Source organism: Myotis daubentonii, chromosome 7, assembly GCF_963259705.1.
Source record: "Myotis daubentonii chromosome 7, mMyoDau2.1, whole genome shotgun sequence".
In the NCBI taxonomy this organism is placed as follows: Eukaryota; Metazoa; Chordata; class Mammalia; order Chiroptera; family Vespertilionidae; genus Myotis; species Myotis daubentonii.
This window is the reverse complement of record NC_081846.1, coordinates 56,364,702-56,378,326: the sequence shown is the minus strand read 5'-3', so window position 1 is coordinate 56,378,326 and position 13,625 is coordinate 56,364,702. Positions and strand designations below refer to the sequence as shown.

Sequence of the window (13,625 nt, the reverse complement as noted above, 5' to 3'; positions counted from 1 at the left end):
TCCTCTGTTGCTTGCCATTTGTAATCTGCCAAATCTTCTAGTCCTTTGTTGCATGTATAATTTAGAACCATCTGTTCTATGTGCTTATAACTATTTAAACATTTTTACCTACCTACAATTCACATAAATGGCAGACATTCACTTCAGTCAAGCTTTCTATATAGCATTTTACATAAAGCAAATTCCTAGATAAAAAGCATAGCAGATAACACCAAAGAAGACTGGTACAGAGATAAAACATACCACATACAAGTTTTTATGTCTTAGACAAACCTTTTCATGTATTCAGAATTGTTTCTATTATTTTTTTTTAGTTAATTGTAGTCAATGTTTTTCCCCAACCCAGAAGACAAAGAGAATGCAAATTAAATACAGACAGTTTCATGTCCTTGTTAGAAGAGAAGTAAATATGCTGACTGCAAATGACTACAGGAGACAGAATTCCACTTTCCCATTCAATTTACAGTGCCTCTTATTTATATACCAGTCAGTGTATCATTAAGTTTGATCATGTGACCAACTGAACTTTTGTGAGGTGAAAAACTATTTTAGACAAGCAAATTTAAACAACACTGGTTTTTATTGTTTATCTTTTCATAATGGCTGACAGGGCTTATAGCTTGAGGTTATAAAATATATTTTAAAATCAATTCTGTATTTTAAATACTAACCACATTTTCACCAGTCGTTTGACTTAATATCTGCTACTAAATTTTAAAAGAATCCAGGATCTCCAAGTATTTTCAATGGTTATATATTTTCAAAATATAAACACATATGTATAAAACAGAGTAATTACAAAAGGGAATCTAGGTAATCTAAAATAAGTATACCTAAATATTAACCAAATTGATTAAAGAAAATTCCACAGCAGAGAGTGAGGTAAATAAAAAAGGGAATACGCAGATTAAAAATAACATTTGAAACCCTCAAAGAAAAAAAAGCACGTAGACAAAAAAAAAAAAAGCTAGGTGAATATCAACTGACACTATAAAACTTTATCCATTTTTTTGCACAATTTTCCACCTGTTACCAGATCATACAATGTGTAGACATTGAGGTTCATTTTTGAGAACAGAACACAAAAATAAACAGTACAACTTATCGTTAATCAGTAAGAGACACGGTCCTTTAAAACGGGGCGGGGGGGGGGGAATAAGCGAAAAATTTACTCTTGGGACAAATACCCAATAAAGTTTACATGACGTCACTGAGCCCCTGAACATTCCCTAAACTTTGAGTCTTATCCAGACACACTTTTTGCCTTTCTAAGGCTTCTTCCCCTTCCTCAAAAATAAAAAAAAGAGAGAGACTTGGGAATAAAAATTGCCCAAGATGGCGAAACGCTTGTTGTTTAGAGGGCAGAGGGAAAAAAATGGAGGATATTGTAATATACACAAAGGGATAAATTTCCACAACTCGGCCAAGGGCTGCAGCTGCTTCTCCCTTTACAAGGAAGCAACACACAAAAGATAAAGACGCAGAGCCAGAAAAGAAGGGAAAATCGCCCGACAGCAGGGCCAGCTCTGCCTCTCCCAGCATTTCCTTCCTCCCCAAGTCCCAATTCTGGGGTTCGTGGAACTACTCTAAGGGGAGGGGAGCCGCGAAAGGGAACGGGGGGAGGGGGGCACGAGGATGAAAAGAGCGAAGAAGAGTTGAGAGCTGGCGGCGGCTCCCGGGGAGAACTGCTCCGAGAGACATTACTGTGGGAACAGCTAGGCTCCTCTAGCCCCGTGTGTGCCGACAAACAGACCTTCCAGGTATTTCCCCAGTTCCACCTGCCCCCCACCCCCACCCCGGCTCGTTTCTGTCAACTCCAGAGGTCCCGGCTACCCCGGGAAGAGCCAGAGGCCCGAATTGGGGGGTGGCAGGCGCAGCTAATCGGTCCTGCAGGAAAGAGGGGGCGGAGGCAAAAAGGGCAGCAGTAGGCGGACAGGGTGGGGGTGGGGGGAACCTCGCAACTACCCCGGCGAGAAGGGGGGCAGTGGATATTCCCGGGTTGGAACAGCGATCTCCACAAGGCCAGAGATTGGTTTTTTTTAACGAAGCAAAACTGTTGGCGGCGACCTGAGCGCTGGGAGCCGAAGGAAGGAAGAAAGAGACGCCAGCCGGGCGGCCGGCACAAAGGAGGCGGACTCGCGGCCGCAGCTGCCCGCGCCGGGGAGGTACGGCCCGCGGCCCTGCTGGACCGAAGTCCCGCACCGGCAGCTAGGAATAAAGTTTACGTTCTCCTGAGACCGCACCCCCCCCTCCTCCCACCCAGGACCGCGCATCTCCGCGTCCTGCTCCCCCAAACTCCACTCGGGACCCCGAGCACCACCCCAGCCTCGCAGCCAGCACAACAAAGAGACACACCGACCGGCGAGCGTAAACAGCCGCGGCGGCGGGGCGAGCAGGGCGGGCAGGGCGAGCGCCTCGAGGTAGCGACTCCGGAGTCTCCCCCGCTCGCCGGAGCGTAGTTTCTCCTTTTCTGTTTCAACCAGCCTTACAACATTGGGAATTTTCATTTTCCCCCGCGCCCCTCTTACCCGACGATTTTTAACTCACCTTTACTTTCGAACTGAGTTGCGGTGGATGGGATTTTTGTCTTCCCCGGATGGTTGAAGGTTACGATTTTTGTTTTTTTGGAAAGCCCAACACCTCCTTATTCCTGTGATTATTTTTGCAAGAAAAGTAGAGAGTTGGAGTGGAGGTGAGACTGGTGATCGGGAAAGCCCTGGACTCCCTCCTTCTCCGTCTTCCGCCTCGCTCTCTCTGATTAGTTCCTATCCAGCAGCAGATTGAAGCAGGAGATGATTCTTCTCAAGGTTTGTTCAGCAGCTTCACTTCTAGGCGAAGGCTTCATGAACCAAGTGACGTCAACCAACAAGGCTTCTCTCTCTCTCCTCTCTCTAACAATGAAAGTTGCTGTTAACAAGGGAAAAAAGAGAGAGAATTGTTTATACCATTTCACTTCCAATAATAAATGACCTATCAGCTCCTAAAGGAGCCAAGGGAGGGAGGGGGTTGCTTCTTCCTCCCAAGGATACTGTAGCTTTAAGTTTGCACCGTTCCTGGTCCCAGGAAAAAGTTAGGAAACTTCATGTTTTGTTTTGCTTTGCTTTTAAAAGCAGAGAGGACAGAAAATGAGATCGAAAACGGAATTTTTCAAAAACGTAAACTGGAGAATAGGGAACATAGATTAACCATTTCCACCTAAACTTTTTTGTCCATAAACTCAGAATTCGGTTGAAGTCCACAAGCCAACTAAATTAATATGCCAAGAATTCGTGGGTGTTTGGAAATCAAAATAAAATAAAAAGAAGGACGCAAGATTGTCCCGGGATTAAACGCTACTGCCCTAACACGGGCAAGTTAAACTGTCTGTAATGTTTATGCATGGAGTTAAAATTTAAATAAAACATTTTAAAATAGTAAACCGTTTTAAATTTATAAATTAAAACTGTAAAAGGTAATCTCAGTAGTAGCTCCCTCCCCCCTCCCAATTTCTGAGAGGTTAAGGGGGGGGGGGATAGCTAATTGTAGAAATTGAACACTTGTAAAAATATCAAATCAAGTAAAACTGGTAGCCCATTGCTCCATCTTTAAACTACACACGAGGCATGCTATTTGTCTACTCCAAAAATCTCTCCCAACTTTGTTTTTTACCCTACTATTTTTCACAATTCCAACATCCCGAAATCAGTAAAGTTAAAGGTAAAGTACAGCACATTCTCTCTTCCTGCACACACTCCATAGTTTCTTAAAAATTTTTTTAAAAGAAGTCTTTACCTTGGTAATGCTCTATTACCCAATATGATAAATAATTTTTAAAATTTTCATTGAGGTGTTTTTCCCCCCAAAGCACATTAAAGTCTCCAAATTCATATAATTAAAAAATGCATAATTTAATTTTCAGGATGAAGAGCAAGGGAAAGGCAAGCTTTAGAAGAATAATTTGACTATATATATTTATACATATATATGTGGATAAATGTATCTTAAAAGACGCTATTGTTTTATGTTTCCTCTTCAGCCACTGGCTGTGAGTTTAATTGTGCTGGAGGATCTTCATTAGTATTAACACATGGGGAGATTTCACAAAGCTGCTTCATTAGGGGGAAAAAAAAGAAAGCTTGGCAGACTCGGTCTTTTTGCATGCACTGAGAATGTCAGCCTTACCTCGGTCATTTGTAACATAATAAGTGCAAGTACAATGATTGCAATGCTGAAGCACTGGGGGAAGGGTGGAAATCCTGCCTGTCTAATAGGGATATCTGAAAAGAAGGCTGCTCATTACATAGTAAAATATATGCTAAAAATTAGTGAAGATGATGGCTCAGGAGACTGATGCTAAATAAATTAATGTGCTGATATGTTTTTAATTATTATTTTTGTAGTAGTTTATTTCATTCTCAGGATTCACATTGAGCAGCAAAGCTTGTGCTAGCACTTATTGATTTTTTTCCCCTGCCACATTCCCGGAATACAGATTTTAATCATTTCACTACACCACACTCAGTAATTTCATTAAAAACTGGAACCTTCCATCCCAGAAAAGCATTTAATTTCAATGACATACAATTTCTCTCTTAGCAGAAAACTGTCTGTACAGTAAAAGCTGGCCTAAGGTTCAAATGCATAATTTAATCCTGAGTTTTCCATGCTCTGCATTCCTTTGAAGCTATAATTTGAGTAACTACCTAATAACTATAATAAGGACAATAATTTCCTTTAATATATTATTAACTCATATTTAATTAACTCAGAGGCCAAGCTCTGTACATGTATGACTGGGTCAACAGTTCTACAATTTCAAAATTTACTAATATTGTTCCAGAAAAAAATATAGATTAAAATATAAGTGTAAATATTAGCATTTAGATATTCTATAGAAACTAACATGCAAAAAAGTTCATGCTTGTTTATATACTAGAGGTCATTACTCATATAAACAGTATTTTAAAACAATTGGAAGTAAACAAGGCCTTCCCTAATATTTCTATATATAAAGTATTATAATAATATTTCAGCAATCCCTTTCTGATAGTTTATGCAATCACAGGCATAATTGTTAAAAACATTCAATTTTGAAAGGATAAAAAAGGGCTAGATTCAAGTCTCAATTTTCATAAAGAATTCCTTTAAAACATTTTTTGAAATAATGTTAAATGGCATATTTGAATAGGTTGAATAACTAAGAATATATCTTTTTTTAAAATTTGAATCTATTGGGGTGATATTAGTTAATAAAACCATAAGGTTTCAAGTGGGCAACTCTATATAACACATCATCTGCAAACTGCATTATGCACTCACCACCCAAAATCAAGTCTCTTTCCACCACCATTTATTCCCCCCTTTGCCCTCTTCCACAAGGATATATCTTTTACTTGAATATTCTTTAAAATACACTGCAAAGCATGGTTCAATTTTTGGTTCAAATAATATTTTGAAATAATATTGGACTTAAAGATGGCACGTTAGTTTCCCAAACAATTGGTTTTATGAGGACATTTAATTTACATTGCCTGGTTTTTAAAGAAGAAACCTTTGGGGAAAATATTTGACATAATAAAATTCACTTGTTAATTTAATGTTTAGATATATGGCTAAGAAATAGAAAAAATGGTACACATGTAATGAAAGGGGTTATCTCATATAAAACTTATATATAAAAAAACTAAAAGAATAAAAAAACAAAAACAAAACAAAACAAAAACTCCTACCATTCTACTAGGTAATTTTAGACCACAGTTCAAAAAGCTTTTTAAACAATATGTACATATATTTTCAAGTTGAAGCCACAAACAAAACAAAGTTGCCTTTTCCTTGATTAAATAATGAAGGAACTTAAAAGTGTCCTCAAAATGTTGGTATTAAAAGTGGTGATAGTGAAGAACTTGATTTTAGTGTCTTTAAAATATTTTTAAACTATTTTTTTATCATCATCAAGGGCTACTTATATAGTTTGGAAAATATTTTTGCAACATTCTCAAAGATGAAATGCAGTTCAATGTAAATCAATGAATTAAAAAAATAATTGGCAAATGAAAAAGTCACATAGATTGATATCTAAAATTCGTAAGATGAATTCCTATATTTGAATAAAATAAAGCTTCAGTTTTTATACTAAAATGTATCAAATAATTTGGTAATTAATTTTCCTAATCTATACTTTTAAAACTGTCTTTTAAAAAGAATGGTATACTAGAAATTTAAAACTGAATTACTCCAATATTTGATACCCTCTTACTAAGAAGTTGTGCTTAATTCTTTTTTAATATGATTCCCTTTTTTCATGTTATCACATTTGATTGTCTGAGAGATTACAACATAGTCATAGAGTTGAGGGGGGGGGGGGACAAAATAATTACTATCGTTATAAAACAACTTGGCTCCCATAGCACTTAATCTGCCTACAATCATCATTTAAATTAGTACTTCATCATGTACAGAATTGTAAAAGAATTAAATGATCAAACAGATCCTTTCCAATATTACTGGTAATTATCTCTATATGATTTACACCTATCCCACAGACTAATTATGCCACCACTAAAGACTCAATTGTTGCACTTTCTTCTTTAAAGCAGCATCTATTTTAGGACCAAGACAGAAGTTCATAAATAGGTAGATATAAAAGTAAAGATGGATATCTCATTTATCACGATAGGTATTGCACATGAACCTTCAAAGAGTAAGGGATTGCCCTGAACAGAGAACAAAGTCTAGGAAGGCTGACTACAAAAAGTCCAAAGAATGAGAGTTCTAAATAGGAGAACAAGCTGGCCACTGCCATGTCTTATTTCTGTTTCACTAGTACAGACTAATGAAGCTTTATTTGTTTGTATTCACTGAACAAACATTTGAGTGCTTGCTATATCCTGTGCACTCTGCTAGAGGCTGGAAAACATGAAAAGCTCACAGTCTGGTTGATGTTGAAAGTGTGAAATTCCTGGGAAATTAGAGACTTACATAAATCACATTATAAAGATACAAATAATAAAGTTTTGCTAGAATAAAGAGGATGGGGCAACAAATTCTGACATAGTCTTAAAAAAAAAAAGCTTTATCAAAGAGATGCCTTTTGAACTGCATCTCAAATACTGAAAGCTTACCGGCAGAAGGAGGAGGGGGTGGATTCTAAATGAAAAAAAAACACACACACACAAAAAAAAACAAAACTAAGTTTAAATACAAAGTGCCACTAGGTCTGGTATCTATCCACTTGCGAGAAATTCAGTTGTAACAATAATATTCAATGCGAGCTATGAAATAATAGGGTGAAGGAGGAAAAGGAGGCCAGAGGCTGTACCATTGATGGTAAAGTGGTTGAATTTATCCTGAGAGCCAACTAAGGTCAGCAAAGGAGTGACATGATTGACCTTGTTTTCAGGGAACAATAACTGTGAAGCCAGTGCAGATGACAGACTGTATGGTGAAGAAACTGCTTAAAAGTGCATATGAAAGATGGTAAAAGACAGTGGCTATGGGGATTTAAAGCCAGATATTTTTTTATATAAAGTGTGGATTTGGTGACCAACTGAAAACAGAGTAAAGGGAGAGGAAGAACTGAATGAAGACTACAGAGATTTCTGGCTTAGGGAATTGGGCACACTAGAGTCATTAAGGAAGGTCTAAGATACATAAGGGAAAACAAATCATAAAGTAGTCTGGAAATAGAACCTGACATTATGCTTTGTTAAGTCATTTTATTTTTTAATATTCTTTATTGATTAAGGTATTACCTATGTCTCCTTTTCACCCCATTGCCCCCCCCCGCCCCCAGCACATGCCCCTGTGTCTGTGTCCATTGGTTATGCTTATATGCATGCACACAAGCCCTTTGGTTAATCTCTAACCGCCTCCCCCAACACTCCCCTGCCTTCCCTCTGAGGTTTAATAGTCTGTTAGATGCTTCTGTCTCTGGATCTGTATTTGTTCATCAGTTTATGTTGTTCATTATATTCCACAAATGAGTGAGATCATGTGACATTTATCTTTCTCCAACTGGCTTATTTCGCTTAGCATAATGCTCTCCAGGTCCATCCATGCTGTTGTGAATGGCAGGAGTTCCTTCCCTTTTACAGCAGCGTAGTATTCCATTATATATACCTGTGGGGAGCCGATGTAGGTTAAGCCTTGGACTGACCTGTTGGCAAAGTCACAAACAGGTCTTCTAAGTCTTAAACAACCCAATCCGAGAAGTGGCCGCTGATTTACATGTGCTATCATTTAAAAAATAAAAAAGGGGGTATTTGCCGGAAGTTGGTCCATCCTTGCTGCTTGACAGAGTCACTGCAGGGAAGAAACATCTGCACAACGTATGTTTCAAGGGACCTGGGGTATATGGCATACTGTTCTTAATATGTTTGCTCCCCTTCTTAGTGCTATGTGTTTTAACCAAGGTCAACTCTCTGGGAAAGGTTGCTTCCCCAGGTGGGGATTTTTCCCTGGAGTTAGGGATTAACAGGACTAAGGAAGGGAATCAGTAAAACCCCTTAACTAAGTGCTAGGCGGGTAGTTAATCATTTTAACTATGAACAACCTTGGAATGAAGATAACAAATGCCCTAACCTTCGGAATAGAATGGATAGGATTAAAATCAACTGGTATAAATACAGATGTAACAGGAGGAAAAAAAAAAAAAAAGGGACAACCTCACTATGCTGATCAACTGAACACTGTCTCCGTGTCATTCCTTCTTCGCCAACTCTGTCCACACCTTTGGGAACCTCTGGACCTGCTGGGGCAGGGCCCCAACATATACCGCAGTTTCTTAATCCACTCATCTGCTGGTAGGCACTGAGGCTGTTTCCAAATCTTACCTATGGTAAATTGTGCTGCTATTTTAACATAGGGGTGCATATATACTTTCTGATTTCTTGGGATATATTCCTAGAAGTGGGATTATTGGATCAAATGGCAGTTCCATTTTTAATTTTTTGAGGAAACTCCATGCTGTTCTCCACAGTGGTTGTACCAGTCTGCATTACCACCAGCAGTGCAAGAGGGTTCCTTTTTCTCCACATCCTCTCCAGCACTTGTTGTTTGTTGATTTGTTGATGATAGCCATTCTGACAGGTGTGAGATGGTACCTCACGGTCGTTTTGATTTGCATCTCTCGGATAATTAGTGACTTGGAGCATGTTTTCTTGGCCTTCTGTATGTCCTCTTTCAAAAAATGTCTATTTAGGGTAATAAACCCTAAATAGACACTTTTGATTTGATTGTTTATCTTCCTTTGGTTAAGTATGAGTTCACTATAAATTTTGGAGATTAAACCCTTATAGGAGATAACATTGGCAAATATGTTCTCCCATGCAGTGGGCTTTCTTATTGTTTTGTTGATGGTTTCTTTTGCTGTGCAGAAACTTTTTATTTTGATGTAGTCCCGTTTATTTTCTCCTTAGTTTCCATTGCCCTAGGACAGTGATGGCGAACCTTTTGAGCTCAGCGTGTCAGCATTTTGAAAAACCCTAACTTAACTCTGGTGCCGTGTCACATACAGAAATTTTTTGATATCTGCAACCATAATAAAACAAAGAATTATATTTTTGATATTTATTTTATCTATTTAAATGCCATTTAACAAAGAAAAATCAACCCAAAAAAATGAGTTCGTGTGTCACCTCTGACACGTGTGTCATAGGTTTGCCATCACTGCCCTAGGAGCTGTATCGGTAAAGATATTGCTACAACATACGTCTGATATTTTGCTGCCTGTGGAGTCCTCTAATATTTTTATGGTTTCCCGCTTTATGTTTAAGTCCCTTATCCATTTTGAATTTCTTTTTGTTTATGGTATAAGTTGGTGGTCTAGTTTCATATTTTTGCATGTATCTGTCCAATTTTCCCAACACCGGTTATTTAAGAGATTGTCTTGACTCCATTGTACATTCTTGCCTACTTTGTCAACTATTGATTGAGCATAGTGGCTTGGTTCAATTTCTGGATTATCTGTTCTGTTCCATTGGTCAATATGTCTGTTCTGCCAGTACCAGGCAGTTTTGAGGACAGTGGCTTGGTAATACAGCTTGATATCTGGTATGGAAATCCCTCCTATTTTGTTCTTCTTTCTCAGGATTTCTACAGCTATTCAGGGTCTTTTTTTTATTACTTATGAATTTTTGTGGAGAGTTTGTTCTAGGTCTGTGAAATATACCATTGATATTTTAATGGGGAGTGCATTGAATCTATAGATTGCTTTGGGCGTTATGGGCATTTTAATGATGTTGATTCTACCAATCCATGAACATGGTATATTCTTCCATTTGTTTATGTCTTCTTGCAACGTCCTATAGTTTTCTGAGTAGAGATCTTTTACCTCCTTAGTTAAGTTTATTCCTAGGTATCTTAATTTTTTTGTTGGGATGGTAAATGGGATTGTAATCTCTCTTTCTGTAAATTCACTATCCTTTATAATCCTATATAATAAAAGGCTAATATGCAAATCGACCAAATGGCAGACCAGACGCTATGATGCACACTGACCAACAGGGGGAAGACGCTCAATGCAGGAGCTGCCCTCTGGTGGTCAGTACACTCCCACAGGGGGAGCACTGCTCAGCCCAAGCCACAAGCCTGGCTGATGGCTGTTGAGTGCAGTGGCAGTGGCGGGAGCCTCCTGCTTCTGTGACAGTGCTAAGGATGTCTGACTGTGGCTTACGCCCACTCCCCAGGGATCCTTGACTGCTAAATATATATATAAAAGGCTAAGTTGATGCATGTCATGCATCAGGCCTCTAGTCTCTATATATAAAAGGCTAATATGCTAAGTATCCCTTCGACTGGTCGCTATGACATGCACTGACTACCAGGGGGCAGGTACTCAACGCAGGAGCTGCTGTGACAAACACTGGCCATTTACAAAGAAATGGCACCGCAGGTCTGGTGCCAACAAACCAACACTCGGCTTCCCCCAAGTGGAACACAGGCCCTGCCACCACCCTGGAGTGACAGCCCACCAAATCGCAGCCAATGCTACTGAGACCCTGTGGCATAAAATGTGGCCCACAGCCCAGCCTAGCCCAGAAACAGTGGCTGTGGGTGCCAGGTAATGACATCACAGAGCAACGCCTGGCTTCTTCTCCCTAGCAACTAGCCTCCTTGGAGTTTCTTCAGCCTAGGAACCCAACTTGCTTTATAGCCAGGTGCAAACATTTTACAGTTCAATCAAATGTTTGTGAAGCATTTTCCCATGCCTCATCTCATTTGATGCTCACAGAGGACCTGGAGTAGGTAGATAAGAGACTTGGTAGAATCCTATTATCTTTTCATTAGATGGAAAATGGAGATTTAGAAAGTTTAGAAACGTGACTTGACTGAAAAGTAGTAAGAAATGGTGGACCTTGAAAATGACTTCAGGTTTTCTCATTGTGCAGAATATAGTCAAACACTGTTGCAGTTAAATATTTGAACCTTTGCTCTCCCTGCATGATCTACAATAATAATCTGCTTTGTGTTGATATTTATTACTGTGTTGCTGACAATTACCTCAAGAGAAGTTGGGGTCCTTCACTGGGCTCGAAAAGGTTTAGCTACATCAGAAAGCAGATCTAATTAAGTAAGTTTATTCTATATATATAAAAGGCTAAATTGACTCGTGCAAGTGCGATACATAAAAAAGCTCTTGCTGGCACCAATCTCACGTGTGTGTTTTGATCTGTCATTGTAGATTGTGAATTTGTTTGACACTTCTATTATAAAGAAAGGGCGAATAGTGATATAAAAATATTTCTTCTAATTAATTTCCTTTCAATGTGCACAAATCTGTGAACTGGGCCATTAATTGGTATATAAAAATGCCACAGATTTCTGGGTGTTAATTTTGTATCCTCCTACATTGCCAAATTCATTTATTAAGTCTAATAATTTTTTGATGGAATCTTTAGGGTTTTCTATGTAGAGTATCATGTCATCTGCGAATAATGACAGTTTTACGTCTTTTTTTCCAATTTGGACACCTTTTATTTCTTCTTCTTGTCTAATCACTATGGCTAGCACTTCCAGTACTATGTCAAACAGGAGTGGTGAGAGTGGGCATCCCTGTCTTGTTCCTATTCTTAGGTGAAATGGTTTTAGTTTTTGCCCATTGAGTAGATGTTGGCTGTAGGTTTGTCATATATGGCTTTTATTATGTTGAGGTATGATCCCTCTATTCCCACTTTGCCAAGGGTTTTTATCAGGAAAGGGTGTTGGATTTTGTCAAATGCTTTTTCTGCATCAACTGATATGACTATGTGATTCTTATCTCTCAATTTGTTTATGTGATTTATCGCATTTTTCTTTTTTATATATTTTTTCTTTTAAAAAAATATCTATATATATGAAAGCCTAAGCAACCAAATGACCAGAATGACCAGTCACTATGACGCGTACTGACCACCAGGGACAGACACTCAACACAGGAGCTTCCCCCTGGTGGTAAGTGCACTCCCACAGCCAGCCTCCTGCAGTCCCCCCCCCCCCCGCCACCCCCCCCTCCCCGGCTGGCAGGCCCCAATCGCCCTATCGGGGCCAGACCCCAGGCTGGGATAGAGAACCGGGGTGGGTGGTGGCGGACACAGCCCCTTTCCCAGGGGGCCAAAGTCCGGCTCCCTCCTTGGTGCCGGCGGCCAACCTCCTGCGTCCTGTCCTTCCACCTGGCCGGTAGGCCCCAATTGTCCCTGACCGCCGGCCAGGCCTAGGGGCCCCACCCATATATGAATTTCATGCACTGGGCCTCTAGTATATATATAATTTATTGATTTCAGAGAGAAAGGGAGAGAGATATGGAGATAGAAACATCAATAACGAGAGAAAACCGTTGATTGGCTGCCTCCTGCACATCCCCTTCTTGGGGGGATTGAGCCCGCAACCCAGGCATGTGCCCTTGGCTGGAAGCAAACCTGGGACCCTTTAGTCTGCAGGCCAATGCTCTATCCACTGAGCTGAACTGGCTATGGCTGTATCATGTTTATTAATTTGCAGATATTGTACCATCCTTGCATACCCGGAATAAATCCCACTTGGTCATGGTGTATAATCTTTCTAATGTAATGCTGGATCCAATTTGCTAGAATATTGTTGAGAACTTTGGCATCTATGTTCATGAGGGATATTGGCCTATAATTCTGTTTCTTTGTATTGTCTTTACCTGGTTTTGGGATTAGGGTAATGCTGGCTTCATAGAAAGAGCTTGGAAGTGTTCCTTCCTCTTAAATTTTTTGCAGTAGTGTGAGGAGGATAGGTTTTAGTTCTTTGAATGTTTGGGAGAACTCCCCTGTGAAGCTGTCTGGCCCCAGGCTTTTGTTTGCTGGAAGTTTTTTGATGACTGCTTTATTTTTCTCCTTAGTTATTGGCCTAGCCCTATTGAGATTTTTTGATTCTTCCTAATTGAGTTTTGGAAGGTCATATTTTTCTAGGAATGTGTACATTTCCTTTAGGTTGTTTAGTTTGTTGGAATAGAGTTGTTCATAGTATTTTTTTTTACAATCCCTTATATTTCTGTGGGGTCTGTTATTTTGCCTCTTTCATTTCTGATTTTGTTTATTTGGATCCTCTCTCTTGGCTTCTTGATGAGCCTGGCTAGAGGTTCATCAATCTTGTTTATCCTTTCAAAGAATGGAACTCCCATTTGACCCTGTGATCCCACTTCTAGG

At 39.4% G+C, this 13,625-nt stretch overlaps 1 protein-coding gene across 8 annotated transcripts in view; it reads right to left on the bottom strand.

Moving 5' to 3' along the window:
• BAZ2B (bromodomain adjacent to zinc finger domain 2B) overlaps positions 1–13,625 on the bottom strand; it is a 330,698-nt gene that overhangs the window by 257,732 nt on the left and 59,341 nt on the right. For 7 of the 8 annotated variants that reach the window (XM_059704304.1, XM_059704307.1, XM_059704303.1 and 4 more), the window contains one exon: positions 2,548–2,907. The gene's annotated coding sequence lies outside the window, so the exon portion shown is untranslated. Of the gene's footprint in view, positions 1–2,547; positions 3,047–13,625 lie in introns of those variants that run through there. The other variant, XM_059704310.1, reaches the window with a different exon arrangement.